This window comes from Rhinolophus hipposideros, assembly GCF_964194185.1.
Source record: "Rhinolophus hipposideros genome assembly, chromosome: 9".
Classification (NCBI taxonomy): Eukaryota; Metazoa; Chordata; class Mammalia; order Chiroptera; family Rhinolophidae; genus Rhinolophus; species Rhinolophus hipposideros.
In genome coordinates, this window is record NC_138055.1 from 66,446,126 (window position 1) to 66,460,668 (window position 14,543).

The 14,543-nt window shown below is 35.7% G+C and overlaps 1 pseudogene across 1 annotated transcript; it reads left to right on the plus strand.

Moving 5' to 3' along the window:
* The first annotated feature begins 14,044 nt into the window (after positions 1-14,044).
* Positions 14,045-14,246, plus strand: LOC308501918 (small ribosomal subunit protein eS1-like; annotated as a pseudogene). The gene has a single exon. The product of its transcript is annotated as a small ribosomal subunit protein eS1-like (transcript).
* Positions 14,247-14,543: the final 297 nt, after the last annotated feature.

Sequence of the window (14,543 nt, forward strand, 5' to 3'; positions counted from 1 at the left end):
CTGTCAAAATAGTGTGCTGGTCAAGAAAATGATCACAGGCAGCATATGCGCTGGTTGGGGAAGAGCAGCGCATTCCAGATGACTGTGTTACAGCAGAACTTTTTTAACAGACAGACTTGCAGAATAGAGAAAGGGAACACCTGGTATCCAGGTCATTCTTAACTCTGAGAGATCATTGAAGTTGTTGCTGACAAGCTCCCAGGAATTCAAACTGGTAAATATTGACTATTTCATTGTAAGGTGAATCATGCCCTTAAAATTGGAGGCTGGATGGATGTTTACTAAGAATTATGCTACAGTACTGTGTGTGTGTTTTTTTTATTACAATTCTGTTCCCTTTTACTTTTCATACATCATTTATCATTTCTATTATACTTTTGTTGAAAAGTTAAACCCCTACTTTCCTGTGGGTTGTTGAGAATTGATGTGTTTGGATCCTTTAAGATTTCTGGGTGAGTCAGTCTTTAATTTAGATATCTCTTGCAATCTTTAATGGATTCCTTCTACCATGAAAATAGAAGTATCTGCTGAAAAGGTCATCTCAGTTACTCTATACAGGTGTAGAGGGAGGGGGCATCTCTGGTCCAATGGCATATGATTTCTGAGTTTCATCACACAGCAATCTCATGTGCTAAATTTCATCATGGCATTACTTATAGTGTGGAACAGACCGCTGTATGTTCTGATAAGGACACTCAGAGAGAATTCCAACTCTACAAATTCCAAAAACATGGGAGAATAATAAAAATTGAGCGTCACTGGCTCTGGTTCCCTGAGACATGAAAAATACTCATAAGATTATGGAGGGAGCCTCAGTTTGACCAGCTGGCCTTAAATTGTAGCTATAGCCTGGCCGCCCTTTTCTAGACCTAGAAATTGGCAAGGATTTATTAAGAAAAAGAATTCTGTTTGTTGTTTCTTGATGAAGCAGCAGAGAGAAAAGCATAATAGACAACAGAGGGCAGAAACAGTAATATCCTTCTCTTTCTCTTTTTTCAGTTCTTCCTCTTTGGTCTTGAATGTCATTGGGCTCCTGAGGATACTACCAACACCTTCACATTGTACTCAGTGCCTTTTACATGCAACTCTATCTTTACTTGGTTATTTCGATACCAGCTCCAATTCTACACCAAAAATGTCTACATTCCCCAAATAATAACAGAAAATCTTTCTGAGATGGAAGATTTGTGTAAATATATATAAGTATATAGTTGCACCTTTTTGTTTGGGGTACTTTCCTCACTATTCCATATTATGATCTTGAAGCAGTTTGCAAACTGTTATAATTCCCCTTTTCTCTTTAAATCATTATCATTTTATATGACTTTCCTATCCCTAGAATTTCTAGAACCCATTTCCATCCTAAGTTGTTAGGTTTCTTTTGAAGTGAAGCCTCACTGTGTCTTCTCTGGCATATATGTTTATTTTATTTCTCTTTTCTCATTCACATTGACAATGCCTCCCAATTTAGGTCACCCATAGACTTCATTATCATGCTCTTTGCTTCTTAGAGTCTAGATAAGGAATAAAACGTCCAATAGAATAAACATGACCTTATTCTAACTCCGTTGGCAGTCAGCCAAGCATCTTGACACAACAGGCTCATTCTTCCTCTTTGTCCATGACTACAAAGTATTGCCCAAATCAGTTGAAGCCAGACTTCAAATGATATACATCATTTCACATCAAAAATGTCTCAGGGCCTAAATAAGTAGCAATCTATATTCCCTTCTTTTGTTTAGCAATTTTAGGAGGAAAACATTATTTAGTACAGTTGATAGAATCCACTCTTTATAAAAGGCACCATGAGATTCTAGACCACCAACATGTTTACACATCTTCTTCTAGTGTTTGATGTCAAACTAGCAAGACCTTGCTTTTGGCTTTTTGCCCTGCTTTGTTTGGTGTTTTTATGGGATTTGAAGGTGTGTGTCTAATACCTAGGCTTGAGGCAACTTGATATTGTGGGAAACCCATTAGATTAACAGCTAAGAGACCTGGGTTCTAATCTGCGCTCTGCTATTAACTAGTTATAATCTTGGGTAAGTCAAATTGTACAGATTTCAATTGTTTTCAATCTCTACAATGAAGGAGTTAGAGTTGGCTTTGTTACATCTTTATGTATTCCGATATCTGAGTGTGTGTGTGTGTGTGTGTGTGTGTGTTTATGACTTCCTTCCTTTGAACTGTTCCTTTGGGAAGACTGAACAGAGATTGCCAACGTAACGACTTGTGTGCCTCTGAAAGTCCATCTAGCAAGAGCTCCCACAGACTTCTGTCTTCTCTTTCGCCTGGCTTTAAATTCCATCTTAGCATTGTGAGCATGTGTGACAGCCAAGGAAAAAGAGGTACAGTCTCCAGAAAGTCCTGATTAACCTGTAATACATTCCCCCCTCCCTGGGTATAGTTCACTTGCCATGTCTCTTTATTGGGTATTAATGTCTTCAATTACTGAGGCAACTCTTTGGAATTTGAAGATGTGAAGGGGAAAATAATAAACACATCTTGCCTATCAAGGCAAAAGGACTATTAAATTTACAGAGGACTTGTATGTCTGTCTCAATGAAGGAGCAAGCAAATGAGGAACCATGAGAGTAAATGGTCACTGACAAATTCCACTTAAAATATAATACAAGCTTAATAACTGAACACAAGCCCAAGGAATGAATACATTTTGGGCAGTACCTGCACCCATTTTTAGGATTCTCTCTCCTTTTTTCTTCTTTTCCTCTTCTGTCTATCCACCTCCAATCCTACAAAGCTCTCCATACTCTCAGGCTGCCATTGAACTTTCCAGGATATCCCACTACAGAATTCTGCTTAGAATTGCTCTGCTCTGTCAGCTCTGTAGCTATAGGTCTTTACCAAAATTGCCAAGATGTTCTTCATCAGAACGTCCTGAGTCTGATACAGTAACCTGTGTCAGTGTTATGTGTCAATGAATGCTCACCTCCTAGATAAAATACGGTAGGTTTCATAGTAAAAAAGAATTTTAAACAATTTACAGAAACTTTAAGGGCTGATGCAGCCAGCCAGGGAGATATTTTGAGACTCTTAGGGACCTGTAGCAATCTTTAAATCATACCAGTGAAGAAAACCCTACCAACAGAGCAGGTTTTAATATACTGAATAATACATGAATCCATATATCTTTCACTACAATTAGCCTTCTTTCATTCTATGCTCCAAACTTGTCTAACTAAAGACGTATATTATCCTAAATTCAAGTTGATAAGTATATTTATGAAAATTAATTATTCTTAATACTATGATTAACTAGTTTCAAAGATCTTGACCAGTGTTTATATAACAAGATTAGGACTCCCTAATCTTGAATTCTTTTTCATTGCACTTTTCTACTGATTATAAAGAACATATATTGTAAGAATTTAGAAAATACAGAAAAGTGTAAATAAGCAAAAGGCAGTAATCCAAATAAATAATCCAACTAACTGGAGAGAACTACTATTAATATCTAGGTACATTGCATTTTTAGTCTTTTTTCCTAAAAACCATAACAATGTTATATATTAATTATAATAATTACATACATATATCAGTTAACCAATATCCTAAAAACGAATGTGCTTATTCATCCTATGTATACAACATAGTTCATGTACTGATTTTCCTATTTTTAGACATTTAAATTATTTCAAATTTTAATTATAAAAATCAGTGAGAAAAACATGATAATAACAAATGTATTGCCATTTTTAATTATTGCCATAAAAATTCCTGTTAACGCATTATTAGTTAGAAATATAAATATTTCAGGATTCTTGATAGTATAGTGAAATTATGCTAAAATAGTGAAATAGAAAATATCTGGGTAAGTGTAAAAAATTATCAACATACATGTATTATTTCCTATTTAAAAGATAAGACTGTTTAAAGCAAAAACTGTATTTATGGGTTTATAACAAGTATAAATGCAACATATACGAAAACTTAGAACAAAGGGCAAATGGAATTATACTATTGCAAGTTTTCTATATTTTATCTAGAGTAATTCAATGCAGTTCTAAGTAGATGGGATAAGTTAAAAATATATTTTTAAATCCTAAATAAACAAAAAATACATGAAAAGAAAGGTAGCTAGGAAGTAAACAGAGGAATTAAAATGATATACTGAAAAAATATTCAATTAACACAAAAGAAGGAAGGAAACGAGAAACTGAAGAACAAAAAACAGGCCAGCCTGGTGGCTCAGGCAGTTGGAGCTCCGTGCTCCTAACGCCGAAGGCTGACAGTTCGATTCCCACATGGGCCAGTGGGCTCTCAACTATAAGGTTGCCAGTTCAACTCCTCGACTCCCACAAGGGATGGTGGGCTCTGCCCCCTGCAACTAACAATGGCAACTGGACCTGGAGCTGAGTTGTGTCCTCCACAAACTAAGACTGAAAGGACAACAACTTGACTTGGAAAAAATCCTAGAAATACACACTGTTCCGCAATAAAAGTCTTGTACCTTTCCCCACTAAAAATCTTTAAAAAAAAGAAGAAGAAATCCATGAGATAAACAGAAAATATTAGGTTGGTGCAAAAGTTATTGCGGTTTAACAGGCTAAAAATTGCAAAAACCGCAATTACTTTTGCACCAACCTCATAGCAAAATGGCAGGCCTAAATACATCAGTCATATGATTAATTACATTAAAGCAAACAAATTAAACATTCCAATCAGAAAGCAGAGATTGTACGAATGATTATAAAGAAAAGCAAGTATCAACTATATGCTGCCTACATGAGATACACTTTAAATACAAAGACACAGATTTAAAGCAAAAAAGATAGGAAAAAAAATACCCCATGCAACCAGTAAACACAGGAAAGCAGGAGTTGTTATATTAATATCAGACAAAATAGACTTCAAGAAAAGTATTACTAGGGTCAAAAAGGGATACTTCATGATGATAAAGGATCAATATATTAGGAAGATATGACAATTATGAAAGCATATGTAGTCTGTGATGAATGGTGAATTCCCAATGCAAACTCCATTCTAGGGAATGAGGAGCATGAATTTTGGGTAGACAGCTAGCCTTTTCTGCCACAGGCAGATGACTTACCCTCTGTAAAATAGTATAATAATGCTTTATGGGGTTGTTGGGAGAATCAAATGATTGCCCACAGTAAGCGTGTAATCATGTGGGTTGTTGCTGCTATTTTTACTATCATCTTAAGGCATATTGTACAACATTCAGCATATTCACAGACCAAAGTCTCAGCTAAAATAATTGTCCCTCATTACATGGAAAAGAATTGCCGAAGAAGAGCTGAAACAAGTAGAATGCCCACCCAAGTGTCATTATAGAATCAGAGACATGAGAGTGGGACTCCAAGAGAGGAAAATAATGTTACAGGTGATTGGGGTCGGGGGTCAGGTCTAACGGGAATTCAGATCTGAGAAGAGACTAGAGAGAGGACTTGTATAGTGAAAAGATGAAATTTGCTGTGTGGTGTGCAATGTTGCCTTCTTCTCCATTTGTCACGAAAACATCAGCAAAATCTACATTACTCACCAATTTGGTTAGGATAAAGTTCAGCACAGAGCAATAGAAACTCCAAAGAGCAATGTCATAAACAAGACAGGTGCTTCTTTTCCTTTCATATGAGAAGTCACGAGATAGTCCAGGGCTAGGCTGTTGGCCCCACACTATACCAAGATCCATCCCATTTTCTGCTGTTTTGTCCTCTTTATCCAGTATGAATTTTGGAGCACCAGTCATAACTATATTCAAAGCAGCAATATGGAAGAAGGAAAAGAATAAATACTCTTTGTCTTTCAAGATTTTCCAGAAATACTATACATTATTTCCTCTTAAACCTCATCAGCAAGAACTCATCACATGGCCACTCTAAGCAGAGCTGTGGGCCAGGAAATGTATTCTTTTAGCTGGACAACTATATGCCCAACTATAATTCAGGGTTCTCTTCTTATTGAAGAAGGGAACTTATCAATGCTTATAGATTATATGTGGAGGTGTATTATTTGTATGTGATTATGTGTGAGGGAAAATGTGTATGATAGGTGGGTCTATATTGACTGCAAAGTGAAAGGCTGTCAGTGGGAGCCAGTTTCACAAGTTAGGCAGGTCATAAAAATAGATGTTTCCTTTCTTTCTCATTAAATTATTTTGCAGCTAGAAGCTAACATTTAACTATTTTTTGTTGTACCTTTCTTCTGATTATAAAAGAACGTATAGTTGTTGTAAGAATTTAGAAAATACAGAAAAGTCTAAATAAGCAAAAGGCAGTAATCCAAACAATCTGACTGAGAGAACTACTATTAATACCTAGGTGTTATATTACTTTTCAGCATGAACTATAGTCAAAAGCATCTTACTCTTAGCTCTCCAGTTAGATTTAGATTCACTGAAGTTTTGGTAGGCCTATAGCTCTAGCGTAAGGTAGATGATACAGCAAGAAACAAACTGCATAAAGACATTACTGTAGTGCGAGGATAAATTGTTAATATGGTAGTGGAATAGATCCATTAATGTTATAAAGGTCAGCAGTTCTAAAACTCCTTGATCTGATTCCTCACGTGCTGCCTCAGTTCTGAACTTGGGCCTTTGTGAAGTACAAGGAAGGTATTCGGGAGCTGCATCCACTCATTTGTATCCTTATTTGGTGTAGAGTTCCCTAGCACCGCTTGTTTGGTAGTTTAGTGGTAAACTAAAGTACATGTAGCATTGAACTGAGTCATCATCATTCTCATCAATCTTTGAGTCTCGATTGGATTTGATAAACTGACCCAGCAGCTCAAAGGGAAAATGATTACATTGTATATATTTCCAGTAGTTTTCCTGCACTCCCTTTCCCACCATGTTTTTGTGTCATTAGGCCATCCTGAGCCATGTACATATCACCAGACCGAAAGTAAACGCTGATAATGCTTCAGCTCCGTTTATTGCCTCTATTCAAAGTTATCACCCACTGTCATCAGTTATTTTATTCAACAAATATTCACAGAGCACTGACTGTGTACTAGGCAGTGTTTCCAGTGCTGGGAATATAGCACAGAACAAGTATTTAAAGGTCTTATCAGAAATGCCTTTCCTACCCCCAATAAACTTTAATTAAAAAAAAAAAAAAGAAAGAAATGCCTTTCCTGAAAGTACCACCTAAAGTATTTACCTCACCCACCTCCTATTCTCTCTGTCTCTTGTTTTATTAACATACATTTTTAGCAACCTGTTGGTCATTTTATTTCTTTTTAGTCTTAACTTTAAGCTAAACAAGGGCAGGGAGATTCAGGTTTTTTTCACCATTTCATCCCAGTGTCTAGCACAGTGTGATACTGTTTATATATTTACTATTTAAGTGTTTATCTTAAATATTTGACTAATTAATAACAGACCCTCAATACATATTTGTGGTTTTTCCGGTTAGAGTTCAGACTTTAAAATAAAGAAATTCTCCAAAAAAAAAAAAGCCTAGAGAAAAATCTCTTTCATAATTGAATAATTCAGTTGGTAAATCAGCCTTTTCCACAATGATTCTAACTAGTATGTTTTATATAAAACAAACTGATTGTTCTAATCTCAACATTAATTCTCGTTGTTTGCCAGACATTATTAGACTTAATTTACCAGCAGGTGGCGCTCCAAAGTAAAGTGGAACATACTGTCACTACCCACCTTCTCCTACACAACCCCCTCAAAAATCTTCTTTTCATTGGATATCGATTAATTAGTAAGTGGTTATCAATGATAAAAGTATTTCACATTTTTCTTTCTAACAGATTCTTCACACTCTTTTGTGTCATTTAGAGAATTCTCGTTACAGGAGAATCCCTAGACAAACTCATATGTAATGTGTAAGAAAGTCTAAGGAAAGAGTTAAAAGTAAAAAATTATTCATTGCATTCCAACAAAATTTATAACTGAGGGGAGGTATTTCACCTCCCTTGTAAAAACAAGATCAAAGGAAGTGGGAAAGCAAATCGCTGTTACGTCTTCCCAAATCAACTCATTTAGAGATTAAACTTGAACCAAGTGGTTGGCAATCCAAGTTATTAAATTAAAAGTTCTTCAAAAACAATTTTCCTAAGATTTCCTATTACATCAGATGGTCAGAATATTTAATGTTACATATGTCCATTATCATATTAGCTGTTTTATGGAAGTGTGATATATAGATATTGAGTATCATATGTGAGACTTTATGAAGCACTCAATATACACAAGCTTATTTCATATTTGATCTTCAAACCAATTCTGCCAGGTACAGTAAATGTTTTTATCTCACATTAAAGATGACCAGAAACATTAGGTGGTTTAAGTGTGGTAACTAGCTAGTAAATTGCAGAGCAGGGAATAGAACCCCAAATTTTTGACAACGTCAATGCTCATTTTTCTATATCATTAACCTTTTTTTTAAACACATCTAAGATTTCGTCTATAGTATTTCACTGCAGTCAGAGACACAGCATTTACATTTTAGAAATTTTAAAGGCATGCAATTAATGTACTAGTTTAAAAACTATGTCTTCAGATATAAGGAAAAAAAATCTCTCTATTTCCCCTCCAAAAATCTCTGAGACTCTGCTTAGAATTCCCATAGTAGTCATTCTTCTAGGCGTAAGGTCAGTTATAATATTAATGTTATCTGAAAAGAATTAAACCATTTTCACTCACTAATATTTTAGCAAGAATTAGTTTATTATATCATCAACATTACTTAGCAAAAGCTTAGGGAAATAAGGCAGCAGTCTTGGCAATTTTGTTGGAGAAAGTATAACATGGTCATTAAAAGTGAGGACTCCAGAAAGAAACAAGACACTAGAGTGTATACTGTATGATTCCACTTTTAGGAAGTTCAAGAATAGGCAAAGCTAATCCATGGTAAGAGATATCAGAATGGTGTTTGCCTTTGGAGGACTATATACTGGGAGGGAGCATAACGGAGCCTTCTGAGCTGAGAATATTCTGGTGATTATTATACAAGTGTATAAGTTATCAGAATTCATAGAACTATATATTTAAGCACTGTACATTTTACTATATATATTTATACCGTGATTCATAAAATTTTTAAAAAGTGAGAGCTCTGAAGTCAGATAGAGCTGACCAACCCCGAGTTAGCCGTTTATTAGTTTTAAGATCTTATATGATGTTATTACATAACTTCTCTAAGCCATAGAAACCTCATCTGGAAAATTGGGATAATAATAATATCTACCTCATGGGTTGTTGCTTGGATTAAGAAAGCTGGCAAATTTAGTGCTCAATAAACTTAGCAATCATGGTTATCGTCATTAGTATACTATTACTATTATTATAAAGGGGAGAATGAAAAGGAGACAAAATAGAGAAACTACATTCCAAGACTAAATGAAGTGGAACATCACCAAAGGGCAACCTCGGAGCCCTGTGGGTAGAATGAAAGCCTGGTGCCTGCAGCGTGAGAAACAGTGCTGGCGTAATCTGGTCAGTTTAGGCTCTTGAAGCCAGAGTAGAGCTGAGTTTGAATCTAGACTTTGCCACTTAACCTACTAGTAGTTGTGTGACCCTGTCCAAGTTCTTTAGCCTCTATATGAAATGTAGAAATAGTAATATCGATTTCACGGAGTTTTCGCAAAGGAAAGGTATTTGTAGTGAGGGAAAAAATGATGACTTTGTTTTAAAACTAGCAATTTAAATACTTGTAGAATATGTATCACTGAGATGAAATAACACCAGTAAATTTTTCATCTCAGTTGGATCATTCTCATCATTCATGTCTCTGTTTATACTAAGAAGCCTTCCTATTCTATCTTAAGTAATGTATTAGTTTCCTAGGACTGCCATACAAATTACACAAATTGGGTGCCTTAAAACAGTAGAAATTGACTCGCTCACAGTTCTGGAGGCTAGCAATCCAAAGTCAAGGTGTCGGCAGGGATTTTCTCCCTCCCAAAGCTCTAGGGAAGAAGCCTTTCTTGCCTCTTCTAGATTCTGGTGGTTGCTAGGAACCTTTGGTGTTCTTTGGCTCATGGATTATCACTCCAATCTCTGCCTCCTTCATACAGCTTTCTCCCCTATGTGTCTGTGTCTCCATTTTCTCTTTTCATAAAGACACTAACCATTGGATTTGGGGCCACCCTATTCCAACATGACCTCATCTTAACTAATTATACCTGCAAAGACCCTATTACCACTAAGGTTACATTCTGAGATTCTGGGTGGACATGAACTTTCAGGGGACACATTCAACCCAATACAAGTAACTTCCACCAATGAGACAAAAATAAAGTAGTCCAGCACACTATAACCATTATATATTTTTTATATATATATATATATATATATGTATATATATATATATGTATATGCATATATATGCATATATATTTTATTGTGGAATATTGGGGAACAGTGTGTTTTTCCAGGACCCATCAGCTCTATGTCAAGTTGTTACTTTCAATCTAGTTGTGGAGGGCGCAGCTCACACTGGCCCATGTGGGAACTGAACTGGCAACCTTGGTGTTATGAGCATTGCGCTCTGACCATTGAATCAACCAGCCGTCTGCCATTCTTTATTTAAAACACACATTTTCTTTATAGCATAAATTGATTCCCCCCCACTTCTTTATTATCTGTCACTCCCAACTAGAATCTAAATTTCCTGAAAGTAAGAACCATGAGAGTACCTGGCATTCAGTTGAGGTTCAAAAAATATATGATAGATGAATTAATGGATTCTGACTTGGAGAAATAAGGAAAGATAATTCAGTATAAAATAAAGTTCTTGGCCATTGCCCCAGAATGTTTTCCACCACTTTCAAGTCACATTTTTATTGTTATCAGTAGGTCACCACAGTAAATCAGTTGAATATTACAAAAGTAAGCTGATCAACCAAGCGTTCCAGACACAACATGGACTTTAAATGACATTCTGAGTCCTGGGATTTATAAGTATTACTTCAGAGGTTACAGGGTGGCCTAGGGGAGGAAACTGGGTGGGGAGCAAACAGAGCTTTAACTTCCACCTCCCCGGCGTACCCGTGCTTCAACCATTCTCACCTGTTTTATTTAGTTTTGTTTGGGAAAAAGAAATAGCTTGTTGTTGTTGTTGTTTTTTAAGTTTGAAAATCACTGATCTAAAGACAACCACCAGCTTTTTTTTCCTCTTAGATATTTTGTATAAGTAGGTAGGTAGTCTCTTAGAGTAAAAATAATCAATTGCTATTTGCTATTGCCCTCTTGATAATGAGAGCTAATTTATATCCTCACACTTACCTTGGGACATGTAGTTGAGTTTTAAGAATAAAACAATCATTTGGTTGGTCAATTATTTTTTTAATTTTAATTCCTAAAAACCACTTTCAGTTGACATCACATATTTTTAAATTCACCTTAATGTTTGAATCCCAACCACTTACATAATGTGGTAGAGCTAAAAAAAAAAAAAAAAAAAAAAAAAAAGGCATGAATTTAGGAGTCAGAACTGGGTTTGAAATTATCTTGGTCATTTCCTATGTGTGATCTTAGGTAGGTCATTTCCTTTAGTTTCTTATCTGCAAAATAGGGATAATGATAGCTCATTTCACATGATTATTATGAGAATTATATAAATAAATTATGTAAAACACCTTGCACATAGCAGGTACCAAACAAATGTTAGTTTCTTTTCCTCAAACAGTATATTTAAAACTTTTTTCGAGGATTTGTTATAGCACTTTGTCTAATTTCAACTTTCTCATGCTGAAGAAGCCTAGTATTCTATTACTTAGTAAAGTTAAAATTTGGTTGTAGTTTACTTTCTATATATACCTAATTGAAAGTTATCTCAAATCAGTAAGTGGCTAAAGGTCTTTCTAGAAACATAATTCACAGAGATTAATGCATCTCAAAGAATATACATTGTCTATTTTGCTATACACGTGACTTTTTGAAACTGGCAAAACCAAATGAGCGGGCAAAATGCCCTATAAACAGATGGATGTGAAAGTGCAGGTACCAGAAACCCAGCATGGCCACAGTTCATATAGATTGTTAAAATGGTGGCAGTGTTTTTAATTGTTCATATTCCTAGTAATAACCAAGTCTATCGGAAATAGAAAACAAATTCTGAAATACATGAATGTTTATTCAGTCTTGAGCAGGAATTTATAAATATTTCATATTCAAATGCTTGTGGTATCCTTTAAACTCTATCAATGTGGATCTGATGTAGAAAATCTTGTTTCTATAGTGATAGCTGAAAAAATACCATCTAAGTTAGTGGTTTATGATAATAGTTCTGTTTTTCTAGTTTCTGCCTTTCTAGTTCAAGTTCAGCAGTCATTCCCAAAATCAACAGGCAGAGATTCCTATATAATGTAGTAATTATATTTGCAAAGACATAACAATAAAGATGTTCATTTGAGTGGTATTTACAATTGAAAAAAGCTGGTAAATGCTTAGATGGTCAATAATAGAGGACTGGTTAAATGAACTGTTCTATCTATACAATGGCTAAATTATGCTATATCCAAACTATATTATGCAGTCACTAATATTATATGCTGGAGAATATTTAGAGAAATGGGAAATGATCATAATATTTTACCATGAAAATGTATAAAGCGAATTGTTATAGTATTCCAATAGATATAAATTTGAAAGCTCTTTCTTCTATATTCAGAATCTAACCATTTTTTATTCTCTCCTCTGCTATTGCTCTGCTCTAAGTCCTCATCTCCTTTCACCTGGACTATTGCTATAGCATCCTAATTGGCCTTCCTGCTTCTGCTTCTTGCCTCACTTCTGTCATCTTCTTAACAAAACAGATGTCACCCCTCTGCTTCAAACCCTCCAATGGCTTGTTATCTCACTCAGAGTAAAAGACAAAGCGACTGACTAGCTTACAGTGACCTCTGTGATTGAAACCTGCACCCTTCTCCTCTGGGCTCTCTCCACTCATTTACCTCTCTCACCTTGTCTCCTACTGCACTCCCAGCTGCTCACTCCTTTCCAGTCTTAATTGGTCTTCTTGCTGGACCTAGAACACACCAAGGCTTCGCATTTGCAGTACCCTCTTGCCTGGTATGCTCTTCCCCCAAATATTCAATGACTCACACTCTTTCTTCCTCCAGGTTTCCACTTAGTCACCTTCTCAGAGAGAACTTCCTTTCATCCTATTTAGTGTTGCAATCGCCCTCTGCCCCCATGTTTACCCTGGACTCTCTATATTCCTTCTCTGTTTTCTTTTTTTCCCTAGTACTTAAATATACATCTAAAATACCAAAATTCTGTTTTTGTATTTTTGTCTATTGCCCGCCTCACTCTCTCTAGAGTTTAAGCTCTATGAGGCAGGAATTTTGGTCTGGTTTGCTGAGAGGGTAGTGTGAGAAGAGACTTCATTCAGTGATCCGATTTCTCAAATCCAAGAGTACGTTACCAAGTTCAAGAGAGCAATTTAAGCGAGTTGAAACTTAAGTTCTGTATTTATATAGCCATTAATTTGATTCACAAAGAACTGTCACAGTGAGAAATATAATGCTTGTTTATCAATTTCACCCACTAATCAGGTAGGCAACCTAAAAATCCAAACCAGAAGTTAAAAAAAAAAAATCAAGTTAGTTAGGCTTTCTTAACTGTTTTTAAAGAGAGAAGGTCTGTTAAAGTTTTTAAAGAGAGAAGGTCTGTTAAATCTAGTAGATTAGGTTGAAAGGTTCTTGGTCTAATTCCACTTTCCACATTATGAGAATATGTAAACTAAACAAGCTTGATTAAGCACATCGCAATTTAACTGCTGTATTTTGTAGGTTCTAAAGTCGTAAGCCTGTCTGACAAATGTGAAGTGTGTGTGTGTGTGTGTGTGTGTGTGTGTGTGTGTGTGTGTGTGTTTCCCTAGTTATTTGGCTAGTGATTATTAATGATCAGGCCAATGAAGCAGTTATTTGGCATAATACTATGGTTCCTCCACTAAAGCATAATTTTTTATTAATGAGGCCAAAAGAATCTTCCACTGAAACGATAATTCAAGCTGATGCCATTAACTTATAGAAACTAAGACCTAAGACTGCTTATTAAAGTTTCATCCTATTGCCCTTTGGCTCTCTGAGCAGCACCATGGCCATCGGAAAGAACAAGTGTCTTACAAAAGGCGGCGAAAAGGGGGCCAAGAAAAAGTGGTTGACTCATTTTCTAAGACTCGTATTATGTGAAAGCACCAGCTATGTTCAATATAAGAAATATTGGCAAAACAGTAGTCACAAAAACTCAAGGAACCAAAATCACATCTGATGGTCTCAAGGGTTGTGTTTTGAAGTGAGCCTAGATAATCTGCAGAATGATGACATTGCATTTAGAAAATTCAAGCTAATTACTGAGGATGTTTGGGGCAAAAACTACCTAACTAATTTCCATGGCATGGATCTTACCCGTGACAAAATGTGCTCCACGGTCAAAAAATGGCAGACCGTGATTGAAGCTCGTATTGATGTCAAGACTACCGGTGGTTATTTGCTTCGTCTAGTCTGTATTGGTTTTACCAAAAAAATGCAACATTCAGATTTGGAAAACTTTTTGTGTTCAGCATCCACAGATCTGCCAAATGCAGAAGAAGATG